A 10,926-nucleotide genomic window follows, 5' to 3' on the forward strand; every position below is an offset into this window, starting at 1 on the left:
TGCACCACCCCACACTAGCCCCTGCAGCGACAGACAAGTAGCTCTGTCAGCGGAAGTCCCGCCCCACCCTTACTGGGCATGCTCCAAATGCTCAGTGAGTATAAAAGGAGGGAACTCAGCTCAGTGTGGGCTGGTGGCCGAAGGGGAAAGACCTAACCAGGCAGCTCCTGCAGAGGACCAGCCGATGCTCTCAGAGCTGCTTGGAATGGAGGCTTCTTCTGGCTGGCACCAACCCCTAACGGGGGAGGCACCAGGGGAGGTAATGGCCCCAGAGACCCACGGAGGACCCTGGGATTTGTGGGCAACCCCAACTCCCAAGCTGGTAGGAACCGACCTGGGGGGGGTGACGGATTGGTACCTTGCCTCCGGTAAGCCTCAGCATGTTTTGGTAGGACCACCCCCGCTGAGCCAGCAGTAAGGTCCCACTGCCCTGTAACCAAGGGCTTGTTCTAATGGACTTTGGCTACTAGGCTGTGCTGCCCTGTAACCAAGGGCTAATTCCCTGGACTCTGGCCACTAGGCTGTGCTGCCCTGTGACAAGGGGTTTAAACCATCACAGGCCTACAGCTGCATAGTGCACCTGAAAAATGAGCACCACTAACTAGTGTGGGGGTGGGTCCCAGGCACCTAACATATGCTGATTCAATTCATCCTTGGACATCCTTTGCCAGCAGGGTTCCTGCAGATACACAATTGTAACTTAAAACTGCCATCCTTGCTGAAGCATGATAGTGAATCTAACTTTGGGATTGGAGCTGCCCCCACTGGCACAGGGGATGACACAGACCTTGGTACAGGGGCAAATCAAACCCAAAAGCTACCATTTTATCATAAATTGAAGTATGGGGTAAAAAGACAAACAATTAGAAGGAAGTAGGAGAAAAAACAGCAGTGAAAATATAGAAGAGGGAGGAAGGAAGGGAAGGAATAGACAAACTCCATGTTGCTAGAAATAGCATTTGTCAATCACATATGATATGTAATATCTCAAAGAGCCAATTAAGGCAATGGAAATGCGGAAACAATAACGAAGGGCTGAATCATCTAACCTAATATAGAGAACACTGAAAGAGAAAAGGGAAGACCAGATAAAATTATTTTGGACATTAAAATGATTCCAGATTGAATCCATCTTTCAAGAATATTTCAGAGGGTCACCCAGCTCTACCCACAGAATTTCTGATTCACTATGTTATTCCAATTTCATGCTGATGTATCTTCACTGAATGAATGGAGCAACACCAGTACAGAACTGGGTAATGCAGTGGAGAATCAGGCCCATGGATCTGATATGAACACCTTCAGAAAATGTAGCTCATTCAGATATTTATTTCTTCTTTCTTTCCTTCTTTTTCTTCTGAATCAGCAGCAACATGAACATATAGGGTTTTGGCACTGGATTCTATTAGATCCTAAGCAGTTTCCAACATTCCCCTTTCCCAGGCTCTAACTTAAAACATGTAAATAGGCAGGTCTGCTCTTCTGCAGCTCTTGCACTTCAAAACTAACCTACACACAATAGTCTACATATGTCAGCCAATCTCCAAAAGTGACACTGCAGTAAAAGGCACACTGTTACTCAAAGACTATTTCATCATCTCTGAAGGGTAATTTATCATGTCATGGCTGGATGAATGTCAGAATTTCCTCTAATTGTACCACTTCCAGATTAGTATTATATATGTAAAAGGAGAGACTGCAGGTTAGATCTCCCTAGAGACCTTTCTGCCAGCACACCTCACACTCCAACCTTGCCACCAGTCAGCTCCAACATACCCCTGTGCTGGTAGAGCCTTGGAGTGGCTAGTATAAAGCAGAATCTGCTTGAGTTAAAAGCCTGTGAAGGTGAGCTATGTGGCACTATGGGAAGGGTCTACTCTAAGGAGTCTACAGGGAAGCATTTCAGGATGTTCCATGGCAGTTGGGTAAGGAAAACTGTGTAAGAAGTCAGTTTGTGAGGAGCCTGGAGACCAAAATTGTGCAATTTAAATAAATCATTTTAACATTTGAATTTAAAACCAAAACCACTTGTCCTGAGTATATGCTGTGGTTCTCAAATAAGTATTCTGGTTATCTTGGTAGCACATGGTCCAATGCTATTATCCCTGCCAGCATCACTAATGTTGTGAAATTGTAGGCAGCTATTTCAAATTCTACCCCCTCACATACAGTAAGTGGCCTCCAAAATGGCTGATATATGCTGAAAAATCATTATTAATGTGTGCCTGTTTGGTAGCACCCTCGGTGCCTCATGCAGATTATTTATACTGGGAGCACAAATAATCTCTGGGTATGTGCATGTGTATTACTGCCAAGAACCGGGGGAATGAAGAGGAAGGTTTTAGATGCACAAAAATGCAGATCATGGCATGAGTCCTGCCTCAAACACCCTTACACAGCTCCTTTTGGAGAGGACCTACAATGTAGTCTCTGTACAAGTTTTTAGGGAGTCAGAATTGGGACAGAAAATTTACATCCTGTACGCCCCATTTTTGTGTGTGGGTTTTCTGGTGTATTTCTGGTTTTCTATATTCAAGTAGCAAACAAAATCATTTGTCCAGTGTACTGAAGAAATTAGGCCAGTGACATAGAGAAAACGATCAATAATTAGGCATCTCAGTTATTTTTGCTATACGACTTGAATTTTCCACTTAATAACAATTAACACATTGGACTAAATTCTCAGCTGACAATGAGACTGCACAGGCTTCACAATTGCAGAATTTGACTTGTTTGTTACAGAGCAGTATTTCTGCAGTAACCTCATTGCAGCAAGCTTCAGTTCCTGATGTTTTCAGTGTCATACTTTATGTAGAACAGGGAAGTACTGTCTAAACTTTTAATCAATCTTTTAAAAATAACTACTTTGTAGTCTTCGTACTAAAACATAATCTATGAACTGAGTGAATGGTAAAACATCATATTCACTAACCATGGTACATACCGTATGTAGCATGGTTAGTTTATATGAACTGTGAAACTTTAAATAAAAATGACAAAATGCTTCTGACATTATTTGGTAAGAAATTAACTAAAAACACACAGGTATTTTTGTGTGTAACGCTATAAGAAAAAACCATGATTTAACTGCATTTTTTCTAACACGTGTATTTTTTATTTGAGAAATTATCATAAACCACTTTGAATATTCAGACACAATCTTTCCAGAAAAAAAATAATTTTGCTTCCTAGGGGAAAGCACTACATCATATTGCACATTTTTCAGTATATTAACCTCACTCAAACAAATGCATTTGCTACATTACACAGAAGTGGATAACAATTCTCAGGAATCTCTGACACCAAAATGCTTTTGAGACCAAAATGTATGGTTATTAAGGAATGATGAAGATGTCTCATTGACTTTTTAAATATTCCGCAACGCTAATAGCTCTTTGGAGCTTTCTCATATCCACTTATATAAACCTTCTAGAGAATTGAAGCTCCACTAGCAGTAGTTTCTGCCAAGAAATGTAATCTCCAAAGCCTTGTTTACAGGAAAATAAACGTAATTACTGTACTAAAGCAAAGATTCTAATGAATCTATCTTTCTTGAAAGTGAGTTTTTTGAATGTCAGCTAAAGTTATAAATAAGTAGCTCTCAGATACTTTAGATTAATCAGTATAAACTCTGAATGAGATGCCAGTGCCTCCTCATCTTGCTTTGCCTTTACTCACTCATTTATGGTTATGCTATGCTAACAATTTATTTTTGTCTTTTTACTTTGCTTTTTCTATATTTCAATGTACTATACGTGCTTGCTCTAAACAAAGAGCCAAGATGTACACATTTGTATCTGGAAAATCCATGCCACAATTTATTTTTTATTGTCTTTATTATGCTTATACTACAACCAAAATACCTTGGGCTTTATTTTCTTAAGAGCTCAGAAACCAAACTCCAGCTGACATTAATAGGGGCTGTGGGAATTGAACACTTATGACAATTCAGCCTTATACACTGTACTGTGACAAGATAGAATTTTGTATCTGAATTATGTTTGTATTTTTTTCTGAACCATTAAAATCTTTTTAAAAACCTCTCTGCATTCATTACAATAGTTATAGTAACACTAGTAATTATGTTTTCGGTTCATGGCATACATGTCCCTAGCTATTTCATCTAGTATCAGTCATTAGTAGATGTGTCTTAAATTTAGTCAGAGTGTACTTTATACAAACCAAACGGGCTTCCTTTCTCATAGATAGCTGTATCAGCAATGGGTGACCTAAGAGCAATATTTCCATATGTTTTGGCAAGTCATAAGCTACATAATTTTGGCAAGGAGTGACTTCTCAGATATTGGAGATCACCAATATTAAAATGTTTTCAGTATTCCCTGAAATATTTACTTCTGCATTAACCTGACAACAGACTGAAAGTAGAGATTACTTCAAACATCTTCACTGATGTCCAGGCATTCCATTTCACTTCTTTGGAGTTCAGAGGTGGGGATTTGAGGGGGGTGAAGTAGCAGAGGTGCTGTGCACTGCAGAACCATCATCTGCTCATCTTGATTTCTATCTGACAATCCATACAGTAGGTATCACCAAATTACCTCCCGCTGCAGGATTCTGAACTCACACCAGGGTAATTCAGTAATAACTCAATTGATTACTGTGCAAAACATGTATCTTACATTTTTACTACTATATAGCTGTACGTGGACTCTGTCAATTGACAAGTTGTACCACTGGGGGTAGAGGATGCAACAAAGCAGCAGCAGCTATCCCTCCAGGATGGCTTCTATGTGCAGAAGGGGGCTCTCTTCCTCACACATGCCCAACGATCCACAGGAAATCCAATAATAGGGTGAGAACTCCAATATCCATGGTCCACAAAGACCTTTACATAAGTAGGAGCAGTTCAGGGAAGAATCCATGAAATTCCCCTGGCTGATTTTTTCTTCTCTCCCTTTGGGCCTTCTGACACAAGTTTTCCTGCAGGAGGAGGCATTCTGGATCTGTGATTCTGTTAAATTTCATATCTTCTTGTATTGAAAATGCAATTATATATCCACTTTTCATCTTTAAAATGTTTACAAATATACATCTTTATAACACTCTGTGAGCTAGGTATAACTATCACCATTTAAAAGGTGAGAAAAGAGAGGCAAATTACTTGTGTAACACAGAAAGAATCAATGTCAGAGCCAAGATTAGAATTCAAGAGTTCTGAATTCTCAGACCACTCAATTATTCCACTCCGTTTTGTCCATCTAAATTTAACTCCATATAATTTTAACGAATCTTGAATCACTCTCTATTTGTACTGTTTCTTACAAATCACAAGTACTAATCAGGCTACATTTAGAAGATATTTTTGGATAGCAAATGGAGATTTAAGTAATTACTAGTCTGTCAAAACTAATCTTCCTCAAACATCTTGACATTAAAATAATTTCACTGGTTTTGACCTCTCTGTATAAATACTGTATGAGAGCTATAAAGTTGTTTTATATCCTATGAAGACGGTTAATAAATGCAACAGCAACCAGCAAAGTGGACATTTAAAATAAAAACATCAGATCCAGTTCCCCCCTCTTCCCCTCCCACACTAGACACGCCCTTAAAATGCTGGTTCAGCTGCTTAACTTCTTGAAATAGTGGCCTAACTGAAAATCCTGACAGCAACCTTTCTAGGAATTATTACAGAGTCTGAATATTTCATCGCCTGTTATAGAAACAGAGGGAGGTTAATATTAGGGCTGTCGATTAATCGCAGTAACTCGGGCAATTAATTAAAAAAAATTAATCGCACTGTTAAACAGTAGAATACCAATTGAAATTTATTAAATATTTTTGGATTTTTTTCTACATTTTCAAATATATTGGTTTAAATTACAACACAGAATACAAAGTGTACAGTGCTCACTTTATATTTTTTATTACAAATATTTGCACTGTAAAAATGATAAAAGAAATCGTATTTTTCAATTCACCTCATACAAGTACTGTAATGCAATCTCTTCATCATGAAAGTGCAACTTACAAATAGTTTTTTTTGTTACATAACTGCACTCAAACAAAACAATGCAAAACTTTAGAGCAGGGGTAGGCAACCTATGGCAGATGTGCCGAAGGCGGCACGCGAGCTGATTTTCAGTGACACTCACACTGCCCGGGTCCTGACCACCGGTCTGGGGCGCTCTGCATTTTAATTTAATTTTTAATGAAGCTTCTTAAACATTTTAAAAACCTTATTTACTTTACATACAACAAGAATTTAGTTATATATTATAGACTTATAGAAAGAGACCTTCTAAAAATGTTAAAATGTATTACTGGCATGCAAAACCTTAAATTAGAATGAATAAATGAAGACTCGGCACACCACTTCTGAAAGGTTGCCAGCCCCTGCTTTAGAGCCTACAAGTCCACTCAGTCCTACTTCTTGTTCAGCCAATTGGAAAGAGAAACAAGTTTGTTTACATTTACGGGAGATAATGCTGCCCACTTCTTAATTACATCACCTGAAAGTGAGAACAGGCATTCGGATGACACTGTTGTAGCTAGCGTCGAAAGATATTTACATGCCAGATGCGCTAAAGATGCATATGCCTCTTCATGCTTCGGCCATTGTTCCAGAGGACATGCTTCCATACTGATGATGCTTGTTTAAAAAAAAAAAGTGTTAATTAAATTTGTGACTGATTTCCTTGGGGGGAATTGTATATCTCCTGCTCTGTTTTACCCACATGCTGACATATATTTTATGTTATAGCAGTCTCATATGATGACCCAGCAGCACATGTTGTTCATTTTAAGAACATTTTCAACGCAAATTTGACAAAATGCAAAGAAGATACCAATGTGAGGTTTCTAAAGATAGCTACGGTACTCGACCGAAGATTTAAGAATCTGAAGTGACTTCCAAAATCTGAGAGGGATGAGATGTGGAATATGCTTTCAGAAGTCTTAAAAGAGCAACACTCTGATGCAGAAACTATAGAACCCAAACCACCAAAAAAGAAAATCAACCTTCTGCTGGTGGAATCTGACTCAGATGATGAAAATGAACATGCGTCGGTCCACGCTGCATTGCAGTTATTGAGCAGAACCCGTCATCAGCATGGACGCATGTCCTCTGGAATGGTGGTTGAAGCATCAAGGGACATATGAATCTTTAGTGCATTTGGCATGTAAGTATCTTGCGACTCTGGCTACAAGTGCCATGCAAACACCTGTTCTCACTTTCAGGTGACACTGTAAACAAGAAGCAGGCAGCATTATCTTCTGCAAATGTAAACAAACTTGTTTGTCTGAGCGATTGGCTGAACAAGAAGTTGGACTGATTGGACTTGTAGAATCTAAAGTTTTACAATGTTTTATTTTTGAATGCAGGGGTTTTTTTGTACATAATTCTACATTTTTAAGTTCAACTTTCATGCTAAAGAGATAGCATTACAGTACTTGTATTAGGTGAATTGAAAAATACTATTTCTTTTGTTTTTTACAAAAATATTTATAATTAAATATAAAGTGAGCACTGTACACTTTGAATTCTGTGTTGTAATTTAAATCAATATATTTGAAAATGTAGAAAAAATCCAAAAATATTTAAACAAATGGTATTCTATTATTAACAGTGCGATTAATTTTTTTAATTGCTTGATAATCCTAGTTAATATTTGTTACACAAAATCCATAGTACTGGAATGGGGGTATTTCACAATATATGTATTGTCTGATTGGTTGTACACCAAAAAAAGTGAAACCAGTAAATCTGTGTTATAGGAATAGAAGTAGACTACATTATTATAAGTTAGTTGAAGTCAACTGGAGTTTTTCCCAAGTTAGGAGTGCAGGTCTGGACCCTATACAATGAAACATGTGAAATACAAACAAGCCAGAGTTACTTTATGTACTTGCACATGTAGCTGAAGCAACTGAACATTTTTTTTCATTTGTGCAAGTGAATATTTTGGGGGAGGGGAAGCTGTATGTATTTGCTCAAATTTTTGAATATGTTTGAGTTCTGTTTGGGTTTACTTTCTGCTTATATTCCAATAAATGAGTTTATTGGCACAAATATTCAGATACAGTAAATTTAAACAAAATATTGGCTGGTAGAAAGCAAGATTTTAAATCATAAACATGAATATCTGCATCAGATTCTAAAAGTTGTGCTACTTCCTTCATATAACAGAAACATATGATAAAATGTAAGAATCCCACCAAAACATCTTACATTTTAAATATTTGCAAAACTGTTCACAAAAAAAGTGACAAAGCAAGAACTGAGAAATCATTCAAACAATTTTGAATAATGAATGAATTGGAAAAAATGGATGCGCCCAAGAACAATTTAAACCCCCCCCCCCCCCAAAAAAAGAGTATATATTACAATCACTTGCCTCGGTTTTGTTAGCATCAACAAAAATGATCACATTATGTCTCTGTCAGCAAAATACTTAAGTATCTGAGCAATTCCAGCTAACTCAATGAGACTATGCTCATGCTAAAGTATTTAGCTGCACGTAGTCCTATATCCTTTTAAACAATCAAATCTATAAGAATCATATTTCAAATTGGTATAGATAAATAAGTACCTAATCCACCCAAGAAAGATGAAAAACAGAAAACAAACTTGCTGATTCCATGCATGCCACTATCAAGGGCTCGACTGTGGTAGTCATAATCTCACTATTAAAATGGGAAACACTGGATCCATAAACAAATATCTAATGAATAACAGCAAAGTAAACTAGAAGCTAAATTATTATAGCTTTCTGAAATAATTTGCTCTTTTACAGCAACACCAAACTATTTATGAATTACTAAGATCCCAATATCTATTTAAAAACATTTGCCACCTAGAAAAAGTATCAATACTAATAATTACGGGGAGGAGGTATGTTAAGCGAAAAACATGTATGTGGACTAGATATCTTTCTACCTGCAGCTTCTGTATTACTTATTAGTGTTAGAAGTGACAAAGGGCCAGATCTTGCTCTCATTGAAAGCTATGGAAGATAGATATAACTTTAGTTAGTTTGGCTTTGTTCAACTTGGATACTTTCAGTTAGGCACCTAGCGGTGCCCAACCTTATTACACAGGAGAGCCACATAAACCTAAGCACAATCTTGTGTGGGCCAGACAAATTCTACATATGTTAATAGGTTTCAGGGTGGTAGCCATGTTAGTCTGTATCAGCAAAAAAAGAACGAGGAGTATGCCCAAATAAATTTGTTAGTCTCTAAGGTGCCACAGGTACTCCTCATTCTTTTTACATATTTTAATAAGATTTAAAGTCACCTGTATTGATTTATATTTTAAGTTCAGCTTGTTTTGTATGTATTTAGTTAGGCTGTTTCTATATACAGTATTGTCTATTTACACACTTGTGTAAATTAAAATGATGTAAACATAATGACAAAACACTTATAGTACAGGGGTTGGCAACGTTGGCACACGGCTCGCCAGGGTAAGCACCCTGGTGGGCCGGGCCAGTTTTATTTACCTGCTGACGTGGCAGGTTCGGCCGATCGCGGCCCCCACTGGCCGCGGTCGCCGTCCCAGGCCAATGGGGGCGGCGGGAAGCGGCACGGGCAAGCGATGTGCTGGCCGCAGCTTCTCGTGCCGAACGTTGCCGACCCCGGTATAGTATATTAGTATATTGTGTAGAAGCAGGCAGTGGGCCTTATGAAATGGCTTGATTTTAGTCAAAAGACCAAGATAATAATAGTGCACATTTTATCAGATGTAATTTTCCAGGCCATTATTTTATTATATTATGTGGACTAACAGCTATTTTTTGTTGCTGTCGTTAAATGTTCACTACAATCCTGATCCAAAGCCAATATGAGCTTTGGATCACACCTTAAAGATGCTAAATATACAGTACTAGAGGTAGTTCTTTTACCTATCCACACAGCATAGGCACCACCCAGAGCTATTTAATGTTATATTTTTTACTTATCGCTACATAAAGAAATTATAATCTTAAAAACTGCCTGTAAATTAGTGTCAGAAGGAGTCACCCTTCTCCTGCTAAATAAGTGAGGCTCTGGGGGCAGGTAGGAGGCACACACTGTAAAAACAGAGCCTAATTAAAACATAACACAGGCATTATAGGCATGTGTCCCAGGCCCCAGCTTCTGGGATCATGTCAAAATACCAGGGTTCCCTTTAAAAAGGTAAATAACATTTCTAGACCTCAGGGCTACAACCCCCCTGGAGAACATGACCTGAGTCTGCAGCGAGCCTGAGACCGCAGCTACAGGAGTGGTGATGTCCTGCCCGCTGTAATTCAGTGCGCGGCTAGACCTGAACCCCGCTGCTCTGGACATCCTGCCAACCCCGGGAGGGCTGAGGTCTGTGCTGGGGGAGCCCGACCTCTGCCCCTTGGGGCCTCTCAGGCAAGGCCACCACGGACAGGGGCTGGATCCTCCTCGGGGCAAGCCGACCCCAGCCCAAACGGACTCCGCGGCTGAGCGCAGCCAGGCCGGGAACGCGATACCGGGCAGCGCGGCAGGTGTCCCAGGCGAGGTCACGGCGCTATGGCTGGGCTGGGGGCGCCTCGGACCCGCCAGCACGCGTGGGCCCGGGCGGGAAGCAGGTCAGCCCCGACTGTCCCCCCAGCTCCACGCAGCTGCATCCCCGCCAGTGTTGAGCCCGGATGCCGGCAGTCGTGCCCAGTCCATCCCCGGGCGCTGCGAGACGCGTTGCGCACCCTGGGGACGGGGGGATGCCCCGCTCTCTACCCCACCCCCCGGGCTCGGCCCAGGCCCGGCCCGCAGCGCGTAGCGGGAAGGCGGCTCCCATCCGACGCAGCGACCGGGATGAGATTTGGCGAGAGGCGCCTCCCCAGTCCCCCACTGAGCGCAGGGCCGCCGCGCCAGCGGCAGGGGAAGGGCGCGAGGAGGGGCTGACGGTTGGGGGAACCCCGGTAACTCCCCCTAACCGCCACCCAGTCCCCAGCG

This window comes from Terrapene carolina, unplaced genomic scaffold (assembly GCF_002925995.2).
Source record: "Terrapene carolina triunguis isolate 2854851 unplaced genomic scaffold, T_m_triunguis-2.0 Scaffold31, whole genome shotgun sequence".
NCBI classification, from domain to species: Eukaryota; Metazoa; Chordata; order Testudines; family Emydidae; genus Terrapene; species Terrapene triunguis.